Source organism: Dendropsophus ebraccatus, unplaced genomic scaffold, assembly GCF_027789765.1.
Source record: "Dendropsophus ebraccatus isolate aDenEbr1 unplaced genomic scaffold, aDenEbr1.pat pat_scaffold_1021_ctg1, whole genome shotgun sequence".
Classification (NCBI taxonomy): domain Eukaryota; kingdom Metazoa; phylum Chordata; class Amphibia; order Anura; family Hylidae; genus Dendropsophus; species Dendropsophus ebraccatus.
The window spans coordinates 31631-43668 of record NW_027208437.1 but is presented as its reverse complement, the minus strand read 5'-3'; the positions used below and the strand labels follow the sequence as shown (position 1 = coordinate 43668).

General features: G+C 38.8%; 1 long non-coding RNA gene across 1 annotated transcript; it reads right to left on the bottom strand.

Annotated features, from left to right (window-relative positions):
• Positions 1–562: 562 nt before the first annotated feature.
• Positions 563–11810, bottom strand: LOC138774675 (uncharacterized). Its single transcript, XR_011360358.1, has 3 exons — positions 11720–11810; positions 9297–9525; positions 563–623 (listed from the first exon to the last, which is right to left on the bottom strand). It is a non-coding gene; the product is annotated as an uncharacterized lncRNA (long non-coding RNA).
• Positions 11811–12038: the final 228 nt, after the last annotated feature.

Genomic DNA, 12038 nt, shown 5'->3' with positions numbered 1-12038 from the left:
GGAAAGCTGGGTGATAAGCCTTGTATTAGCCGTAATGGTGACCATATTAACCATCAATCAGCAAAACAAATATAACATATATGTAGCTAATATAGAATTTGTAACAATATGGCAGAAGCAGAAACATATTTACAGCAATTTCTTTTACAAATGAGAGGAAATGCTCTAAAGGAGAAATGAACAATGTAACCTATTGTACTGAATGAGACAGTATTATTCCTACTAATTTCTTTACCTTTAAATCATAATAAATTACAGTACCATAGTCTGTATAGGTCTACAATATATTTATAGGCACTTGTTTTATTTACACAATATCGAAATAGTGCCATATTCATAAATACTTAACCGTCTTGACAATACCACGCCTATTAAGACTATTAGCAGAAAGAGGGAACACCACAACCACTGTGATCTGCCTGCAACCATATCCACAAACAACAATGGATCTAACTGTCTCGACTCCTACCCAAGGACAAAATTACCAAACGTCTACAAAATATCTCACCTTCACTGTTTATATAACTCACGCCGCACCCTCAATGTATTAGCACTCACCTGTTATTTGGAATACTTGCCCTCAAGTAGCTCTTTTCTTGTCTTGAGAGATGGTCTCCTGACTCCTAAGACAAGTTTAGAGTTAAAACTTTGTGAATATCCATGTCTCTCCAGAAAGCTGGTATAACGATTTTAAAGAAACATAAAAAAATACAGCTATTAAGTATTCTTAATAAATGAGAAGGGCAAGGAGTTGTGTGTCATTAAGACGACCACTCTAAAACTCTATCAACTGGAACTGACTGGTAGCTTCCTCATTTTCTCAACTTGTTCAGTTTGCACCGACTTCCTCAACGGCTGTTTGCCACATTACTTCCTTTTACATTCTCTGTATACTCTTTTATCACAGAGGGATTGCATTGCATAATAAGTAAGCATGCTAGAGAACTCGTCAATAGAGAGGCATTGACAGCTACTGAAATCCATGTTTTATAAACAGCTGATGAATATAGAATTATGATTTTGATCCAAAATTATAATATAAACTTTTTTTTTTTTTCACAGTATTGCATGGCTAACAATTGCACCAATATTGCTGCACATGGATCTGTCAGTATTCTATGACCTCTGAAATTCCAGCTGTATTTTCAGCTTTTGGTACATTTTCAATAGTAAAAAAAATTGTCCCATTTTGGGGAAGCCCCCGACGTGGGAACATAGCATTATGCAGTAGCTGTTATCATTGCTGAAGCAGCCGAATTTTCATAAATATCTTGGACTTTCATACACAACATGGTAGAAATGCATGGATATATTCAGCGGAAAATCCCTAACAAATCCTTGTGGATATATGATTTTATATTTATAAATATATATATATATATTTGTGTGGATTAAAGGGAACCAATAAACTCCCCGAGGGAGAATGAGTTGGCCCTAATAGCCCCTGTGCCCAGCAGTCTCTGGTAGGGTGGCAATTTTAAAAATGTTAATCTTTACTCATCTGTCCTGACGCCCAGTAACTAGGCATGGAGGCGGAACTCATGCTTGATTGGCAGTCTGAACGCTGGGATTTGTATTTAGTTCGTAGCCCTCAGGCTGCTAATCAAGCGTGAGTGGCTGGAAAGTGGCAGTGTGCCTACATGCCACTGTGTCTCCGCCCTCATGCCTAGTTACCAGGCTCCAAAATGAACAATTAAAGATCAAGATTTTAAAATTGTCAGAATTCAGAATGATGCGCCCAAGCAGTTGTAAAATACCTGAGCTGGGATTGGTTGGCAAAGAGATGAAAGCTGCAGCATGTGAAAAAAATAATTCAAAAATTAAGAAAAAAGCTGGACACAGCCTGCTGTGTATTTTCTATGAATACCCAAAAGGAAATTTGCAATGAACCCATCTGACCCCTGTGTGGGAGTACACTTATTTTAACCATTGCAGATTTCATGTGAATTTTTAAAATCCCATGTGTAGCAGAAAAATGTGAAAGGTTGAAATCTGGGAGAAATGTGTTACAAAACCTGTGGCAAAATATAATGCATTTAGAAACCCTTTCACTTTTTCCACATTTTGTTGTGTTGCGCCATTCTGAGTTTAATCCCTTCAGGACCGGGCGAATTTTCACTTTTGTTTTTTCCTTTTTTCCTTGTGTTTAAAAGGCAATAACGCTTGCATTTTTTCACCTGCAGACCCACATGAGCCCTTAGTTTTTGCGTCACTAATTATACTTTGCAATAGCAGACTTAATTTTGCCTTACAATATGCTGTGAAACTAGAAAAAAATTATTTGTCCAGTGAAGTCAGTACGATTACATCAATATATTTCAATATATATCAATATTTTTTTAATTGCTCTATTCCAATCCCTATAACGCTTTTATCCTATGGTCTATAGGGCTGTTTGAGGTGTAACTTTTCATGCCATGATCTGTACTTTCTATCGGTATCTTGATTGCATATATGCGACCTTTTGATCACTTTTTATTACAATTTTCTGGATTTGCTGTCACAAGAAATCTGCAATTTTGCACTTTGGCCGTTTTTTGCACTTACGCCATTTACCGTGCGAGATCAGGAATAAAGTTATGTAACATTTCGGTTGCACACAGCGATAACAAACATGTTTATTTATTTATATTTATAAAATGGGAAAAAGGGTGGTGATTCAAACTTTTATTAGGGGAGGGGATTTTTTATTAATAAAATATATTTTTTTTAACTGTATACTTTAACTCTTAGTCCCCTGGATACTTTTACTATTACTGTAGTGATCTCCCATAGAGGTCACTGCAGTATACTTAATACAGCAATGATCGATTAGATCATTGCTGTATTAGGCTATGTTCACACTATGTATCTGTGCGGCTGTATTGCGGGCTGTAACTAATCGGCGGTATTTTTCCAGGTCATGCGTATGCTTGGAAGTATAGGATATGCGGCTGCACAGTGCACGCTACGTATGAGGCTACGGCCTGATTGGATACGGGTCCGTAAAAAATGAACCAGACCTTACTCTGGTCTGCAGCAAACCAGATTCATCGATTGCTAAGCCTGGATCTGTGACAGTTTGTCAGTTTTGACAGCTGCATTTCAAGGTATAATTAGCGGGCGTGGTGATTGGACCATGCCCGCAATAACATAGCACCCATGATTGCGGCGGTTCAGAGCAGGTTCGCCGGGCGGCCCCCCTCTGAACCGTCCCTCAGAGATCAGGACATCCAGTTATGTTCTGATGCAGGAAGGGGTTAATACCCCATATTAACAGGGTAAAAACAGAATGTTAGAAATCTTTGTTAGTTTATTTAAACGGAAAAAGTAAAATATTGCATCAACATAAAACCCTTTACTCAGTACTAAGCTGAAACAACTCTCAGAGTTTCTTCTAAGCTTGTCCTGTGTTGTCTTGTAGGAAGATGAAACTTCCAACCCAGTCTGAAATCCAGAGCACTATTGGGCAATGTTCTCATAACGGTCTTATGTTTTACAGACATTTTATGGTGGTCTTTTTAAAGCCAAAATATGATCGTTTAACATATTATGGTCATAATGGGAAAAAAAACCTTGACCAGATCAAAGCCTAGACCAGATTTTCAAAATATTTGTGTCCTCAACCCCTGACCAATCTCTAGGGCCCAGCCATTTAAAAAAAATCAATGTAGGGATGATATTCGGCAGGTGATGAGCAGTGCATTATTGCCAGGCTGATCGTTAGCATTTCAGCCTGTTCACAGACAACGATCAGCTTATATTACATGCAGCGATTATCGGCTGTATGGTCCGAATATGCCTGATGAAGAGGAGGGTGGCCTCCTCGAAACACGTAGCTGAAAATAAAGAACTTCTTTCACCAGAACGTGGAGTCAGTGTCCGGTAACATAGAGGAAACCCAGTGATCCAGCCACCGCTTTTATGATTTTTTCGTTTTTACTTTTTTTTTTACTTTTCGTTTTTACTTTTTACTTACCATAGTGATTGTTGTGTTCTTGGTCACCTCTCGGTAAGCCCCCTCTACCCTGCCTACTTAGTTTTGTTTAAAGGACAGAATTATGGAGGTCTTTAAAAACTTCCAATGCAAACAAATTTTTTTGTTCTTTCCCTCTCATGACTTGATTTTTGCTCTGATATGCATTATCATCTGGGAATAATGAAGATAAGAAAGTACCCCAGAGGTCATAAATGTGGCACATGTCATGTAAGACAAGTAGTTTGTTGACTACCTTAAAGGGGTTGTTCAGTGATCTTGTGTCTGCTCTGCTCTATGTTTGGAAGTATATATTCTGAGATTAGAGGAGGCAGGTGCCATCATATATAGGTGGTGATGTCTAATAGCTGCAGGATGTCACTGCAACATTTTGCAGCTATTGGTTGTCGCATAAGGGTGTGTTGGTGAGCATGTGATAATTGTCTCTTACCACCTGTTGTCTTAGAAGGAATATTTCCATACAACTGGACAACCCCTTTAATTTCAATTCAATTAATTTGAATTTCACTTATAATGTGAAGAGGAAAAATATTACATTTTTGGATTTGTACTTAACAGGTATACCTGGTAAGGTTATTATTACTTCTACTTATAGTACTGTAAACTTTTGTCTGGGAACACTATACTTCATGTGGTTACTAATGAACCATCATACACAATACAAGTAAATCCAACTAGTGAATTTATTAGACTGAAAATACATTGTAGCATTAATCTCACATTCAGGCTATGTCTTATTGGATGGCCGCCATTTAATGGAAATTAACAGCCATTGTTTGTATAATGGTGAATGTTATTTTCCTTTAAATTATGGGCGTCCAATAAAAACGGTATGTAAACATGGAGGGGGGGGGGGGATTTATCAAACATAGTGTGAAGTGAAACTGGCTCAGTTGCCCCCAGCAACCAATCAGATTCCACCTTTCATTCCTCACAGACTCTTTGGAAAATAAAAGGTGGAATCTGGTTGCTAGGGGCAACTGAGCCAGTTTCACTTTACACCATGTTTGACGAAACTCCACCATAGTCTCTGGAATCGATAGAGCTGTGCCTTAGATGGAAGCAAAAGGCTTTACCTCAATTCTACTTAGACATGCACAGCAGAAAGTTAAAACTAGACATCAAAGTGATTTATTACATTTATAAGCATGTAACAAAACATCTGTCCAAAAAATTGATCACTCATTACAACATAGTCCTCAGGTCAATAAACTGAAGTGTAATACAAAAACAATTACATATATACTACAAGGTAATGACAAATGAGACAAAATACTCGGCTCAGGCTGTCCTATTGTTCTGAGACCATCGCCTAGTGTAAATGCGGCTTGGGGAAGAGGACTTGTTAATAGTATGTGACTTCTACAGGTGTGAGAGTAGTCCTTGTACAACATTTTGTTACCTTATACTGTATATTATATGGTAAAATATGGGTACAACTTGTGGCATAAGAAGCTTTAGTTTTTTGCAGGTAGGGAGTAAAAAATGTAAATGAAGAACTGAAATTTAGCTGCAGTTTCTAGGGGCTAGGTTACTATAGTATATTGGTTGTGTTTAATACATTTATGCCCAAACAAGCAGTATGTAATGTTTAAGTCTATGTTCCCACACTGTATTTTTCAACCCAAACCAGGAGTGGAGTAAAAACACAGAAAGGCTATGTTCACACGCTGTTGAAATTGAGTGGATGGCCGCCATTTAATAATGGTCGTTGTTTTAAAATAAAGGAAATTATTTGCCAATTGTGGTCATCCACCCAATTTCAACAGTGTGTGAACATAACCTTTCTGTGTTTTCAATCCACTCCTGGTTTTGGTTGAAAAATACTGAGCAAAAATACTAATACTAAAAAGGAAATAAGATTTTTGTTTCTTTCTTGTAATAGTAATAATAATAATAATAATAATAATAATTATAATAATAATAATAATTATAATAATAACATCAGTATTTCTAATTAACTTCTTAAGGACACAGTGGATTTTTGCCCCACAGACTACGCCAGTGGGCTGTTTGTGGTCTTTTTTTTTTTCACAATTTTTAGTTGTCTTTGGTACCATGTTTGTGTAGATGGGACATTTTGATAGCTCTTCATTCCTAATATATAATGTAACAAAAAGTCAGCAATACTAGCACTTTTTTCCTTTTTTTGTTTACACCATTCACTGTACAGGAACGCTGTTGTTATACTCTATTAGATAAGACAATAACGCACTCTACAATATATAATGTTTATTTATTTTATATGCTTTATATATAAAATGGGAAAGGGGAGTAATTTTAACTTGGGGGAGGGGTTATGTCATATTTGAATTTATTTATTTATTTATGTATTTTTACTCTTTAAGTCGACCTAGGGGACTATTATATGCAATATTTAGATTGCATACACTGGTCAATGCTATGCCATTGCATTAAATTGATTAATGTTATCTGTGATCTTCACATAGAGTCTGCCGGTGGCAGAGTCTATTAGACAATTGCAGAACTGACTGCACGGAGATGACCTCTGGCAGTCAGTGCAAAGGATCGGGACAACCGCAGTCGCGATCGGAAAGTGAAAGGTGTGCAACTTCTGTCACTTACATGTAAATGCTGCAATCAGTAGCAATGAAGGGGTTAATGATGAGCGGCAGTGTAATCGCTGCGACCAATCATTAACGGCCGATCCTCACCCTTTATGAAGCAAGCTCAGCTCCTCTGGCATACCGGTACATCATGGGTCCTTAAGAAGTTAATTGCCAGTGAATAAGAACTCCTGATAACTTGAAAATGTTTTTAGGAGAGTAAGAAAAACCCTCATTTTGAAGCATGTGGTTAGGAGCCAGCATGTGATCTGCACATACTCATAAAGGCAGCTCTGCTATTTTAGATATTTTTAGCTGTGGCATAGGGAGAATTTCTTGACTCAGGGTAATTTCCTGCCTGTCCACTACATGACAGATGTCACAAACAGCCTGTTTGCAGGAGAAATTTCCAAATGCTCATGGTGAAAAGAAAGAAACATTCTGCACATAAATGGAGAACTTCCTATTCCTACATATTCTGTATCAGGTTATTCTAATGGATGTAGAAATGTGATTACATTTGTGGACAAAGGGATTTACACAGCAGAATATTGTCAAATGGAGTTAACATTACATATAAACAGTACTCCAACCTTTAGCAATGCTACGTTAAATTAAAAAGGTGCTTTAGAATTAGAAAAAAACATGGCTGATTACTTTCAAAAACAGCGCCATTCTTGCGTCCAGTTCATATGTGGTATTGCATCTCAGTTCCATTTAAGACAGGGGTGTTTTTTTTTTTTTTTTTTTTTTTAAAGTAAGCAGTTATAATTTCTAACCCAATATAACCATTTAAGAGATGTGCAAAGGTTTAGCAAAACACAGTAATTCAAGGTTTGCAATATCCATGGCCTGATAAGTATCTTCTCTTGCACAAAAAGGCATCCTTCCCGCAGGAATAAATTCATCTTCAGCCAGCTTTGATGAGGTTTACATGCTTGCTTGACCTTATAACTTTATCTTTACATCATTGAAGAATAATCCTGAGCACACTGGTTAAAGTATTCAAATTCCTCATATGCTCAGTTAGGCATGTCATCCCCAGTACTGCAAGTATTTAATGTATTTGACCTTTTCAGAGCTTTTTTGGGGCTGTGTTCACACACTGTAGTTTCATTGCGCTACCGCCTCATTCCATTGCATTTACTGCAATGAAACTCCAACATGTGTGAACATAGACAATTTTCATTTTTGCGTTTCACGTGTTTAAAAGGCCATAGCATTTGCATTTTTTCACCTAAAAACCCACATGAGCCCTTATTTTTTATATCACTAATTGTACTTTGCAATGGCAAACTAAATTTTTGCATAAAACATATTTCGAAACCAGGAAAAATTTATATGCGCTGTCAAATACGCCGTTCAGCCTATGGAAAAACTGACATGTTAAATATGTTCCTCAAGTCGATATGATTAAAACAATATGCAACTTGCATAACTTTTATATTATTTGATTGCTTTTAAAAAAATAAAACCTTTTTGAAGAAAAAAAAAAGTTTCTTAAAATTCCTCTATTACCATGCTTAGAATGCTTTTATCCTTTGGTCTATGGGGCTGATTGAGGTATCATTTTTTGCGCCATAATGTGTTCTTTCTATCAGTACCTTGATTGCATATATGCGACTTTTTGAACGCTTTTTATTGCAATTTTTCTGGATTTGATGCACCCAAAAATGTGCAATTTTTGCACTTTGGCAGGTTTTTGCACTTAGGCCATTTACTAAGCGAGATCAGGAATGTGGGACTTTTAATACAACTACACTGATCTCCCATAGGGACACCAGGGAAGGCTGCATATAAGACAGTTAGATGCAGCTGTCATGTTACATGTGCCTTGGCCCGGGGTGCTTGTGCAGGTGTTATGTGCAGCTGGTGGGCTCTGGTGTTTTGGGGCGACTTGTCACGGTGACCAGGAGTGGTAATACCCACCCCCGGACACACAGGGATCGGACCTTTAAGTAGAACTAGTGTGAGGTGCAGGGTGCGACGGAAGAGATGACACTTTGATTTCACAACAGGTCACATCAAAATCCGAATCAGCAAACAAGGGGTAAACAGAGTCCGGTGCTAGGTCAAACACAAGAGGTAACACAGTACAGAGGATGAGGCAAAAGCGAAGTTCAAGTCCAAGTGTCAAATAGCTAGCAGAACAATAAGATACACTGGTGTAGCTGGAGACCAAACATACACTGGCAACTACAAGGTGTAATTCACCAGAGCTCCCGCCCCAGCCTCTGATAGGACAAGGAGTCTGACAGCAGCATGAGACACCAATAGCAGCCAGGGAGCCCTCCCCTGTACTCAGACAGGAGCAAGCCTCAGGAGAATGCAACACCTGAAGGCTTAACCCTACGAGCACCAGAGAGGAGTCAGGAGAAAGGCATGAGACTGGGTGTCGGCTCCCTGGTAGCAGAACAAGTAGTGTGAACAGGTCAGAGAGAAGTCGGATGTCGGCTGATTCTTCCAGCCGAGTTCACACACACAGACTGAACTCTAACACATTATGTTGTCAAGGTTTGGATTAGTTAATATTTATGAAAAGTGAGTAGTCAAATTACTCTTTTTACTACTACTACTGTTTCTCCAAAAATTAGCCCAACCCTGAAATTAAGCCCTACCTTAAAGGGAATGTGTCATCAGAAAATGAATGTTTGGTAACATTTTTACTAATTTTCCATTTTTCTATCTATATTATAATAAAATATTCCTGAAATCTTGCAGTATTCATTTGAACCACTGGGGCTAAAACTAACCTGAGACTTCCTGTTCTGTCTGTGGTGATAATAGGAGGCTGCTGTAAAGTAATCTGTACTGCATTATAGCGACATGTGACAGCAGTACATAAAGTAGACAATAGCAGCTCCCGGTATAGACCTCTTCAACGTTCACAGATTATTGTCAGTAATGTTTAACTTTCATCCCAAGGTCACAGATTCTGTTTATTGTCGTCTATGTCCACGAGTCTTTCTGTAAAGCATGTCACTGTTAAAAAAAAAAAACACCTCAGGCAAGATGGCAGCCCCCATAACAACTTTCAGTATCTTTCTCTAATCAATAAAAAAAATCAATTTATATAAATTTCCTTTAATTTAGCAGGGTTTTTAGAGTAGCTTTAATTTCAAAGTCAAAATCCAAAAATAAGCCTTAGCTACAGTCAGTTCCTCCAGCGCTATGTCATGTGATGTCAAGAAGAATAAGTGTGGTTTACCCCCGGTGTGATGTTATATTGGAGGAGCGGCCGGTCACTTGCTAGGTGTTGTAGTGTCACACAACTTCAGTGGTGGATGGCCGAGATACAGCCAGACCGGAATGTTGTCACTTGATGCCAGTGCCTGGTGGGCACAGAGGTGTGATGGCACGCCTGCTTTTATTTTACAAGGCCAGTTGTATCCTTTTTCCCTGTGGTCAGTGTCCTGCCAGGTTGCTACTGGGTCCCTTGGGTTAGAGTATTCACAGATGGCCAGAGTGGTATAGTGACCCTTCCGCATGATAGGAACCCCCACCCACAAAAAGAAGAAGTGTCCCAAGGTCAAGGTGTATGCTGTTTGTGGACTGCGAATAATCACAGGGTCTTTGGATATAATTGAGCCGGTTTACTATTTGTAAATGTGCAGCAGGTAATACAGGTTCAACAGAATTAGGTTCCTTTGGTGAAAGTCTCTGAAACACACTTGACAAAGTTCTCAATAAACACTTCACAATAGAACAACCAGATCTGTAGTAGAGGTGCAGTGTAGGATATAGGTGTATTGGTTGTTTTGTACTGAGTGATACAAGAAGCAGAGTAGCAGAGAGGAGGATGCTGTGAGAATCTCAACCCATGTGTACTGTGATTTGCTGGGATGTTAAAGGATTCTTAGAAGAAGAAGAAGAACACCTGTGCCCATGTATTGACCTTGAGTTTTTGTCTTCACACTACCTTATGCCCACTAGACTTGGCTGAACCTTCCTAATGGGTGACACAGGATCAGACCTTGTTACCCAGGATGAGCAGAATGCTGAGGATTTCCTGCTGACAACTGCGCTGCGAGACAGAGTTCCTAGGCTTACTGCAACTTTGCTCTGTCCGGATCAGTTCTTAGCTCTTTGGCTCTTTTGTGGATACTGTCCTACACTGTGACTTCTCCTTGTCCACGGCGTGGGTTAAGGGTGTCTCTGGCTTGTACTCTCAAGAGTTTAACACTGCATAGTATGGTTTAGTGTTACTAGTCAAGAAGTTGTGAGAGGCATGCTGTCTTGCATCTTTCCCATGTGGGGTACTAGCTAAGACTGACTTTTAGAGAACGGGGACCTGGTAGAGAGCCAGGGCCCAGATGGGATCACTGTGGAGAGCTATCTGGCTTGTGTCCTTCCACCACAATGTCCAGAACAAGAAAGACCTTGCTCCTCCTCCACCCATGTGACTTACTTCCCCTCCAGCATATAAGGTGCGCTATGAGTGGGTGAAGAGTGCAACAGAAGAAGAAAGGAGGATGATAGGAAAGAAGGAAACAGGAATCCTACTGGTCTACAGATTCTGGTGACACATAGAAACAACAATAACCCTTTCCATCCTTCAGCTGTGCAGCTTCCATACACATATACATAATACAGTATACAGCATCTAGTGGTGAAACTTAGTACTACTTTCATTACCATAATAACACAATAAGTACAGACTTTTGCAAAGGGTATATACAACTGCAACACCTGTGGTAGGACACCACATAGGCATATTGTAGCTCCTAACCATCCTGGACCACAGATTCGGGCTTAATTTACAAATCTGTGAATAGATTAGCTGATCTCTAACTGTACCATTTTAAGTTCCACTCGTCACACCACAGGGTGACAGGTGTGTACAACATGTTTTTTCATTAATATGAAAAAAAGGTCATTTAACATTGGAAGATAAAGAAACAACTACAAATAATAAATAATAAAACTAATAAAAAGGTATAATGTATGTACTAGTAGAGGAAGAGAACTTGTTCAAACAAAACTGAGAAATCCTGAAAGGCAGGTGTGTTGCTATGAGAGTAGTAAGGGCACGGTTCACCGACACTACGCTAGTAAACAAATTTTAAGAAAATAAGTTGGCTTATGTTGAAACCAGAAGTTTAAGGCACAAGTAATGTTTTGTCTCAGTCGTACCCACTGGAAAGTAACCTATTATCCTACTGTAAATGTATCGTACCTTACTTATTTCACTCTTCTCCATCTGCCAAACATATCCTGCTTCCAGCATTAAACCGGACTTTCTTTCACTCCCAAGATGTTAAGCATGTTCGAGCAAGAAGGAAACAGGATTGCATCAAACCACTCCTATTGGATTGTCTACTGACTCAATGCAAATGACAATAAACTTTTATTATAGAAACACAAGGAACTGTTGGCTGACAAAGGCCACCTGGTCCATCTAGTCTGCCCTTATAGTATTTTGTTTATATTATGATTGTTTATCCCAGGCAGGTTTAAATTCACTTACTGTGGATTTACCTTCCACACCTGCTAGA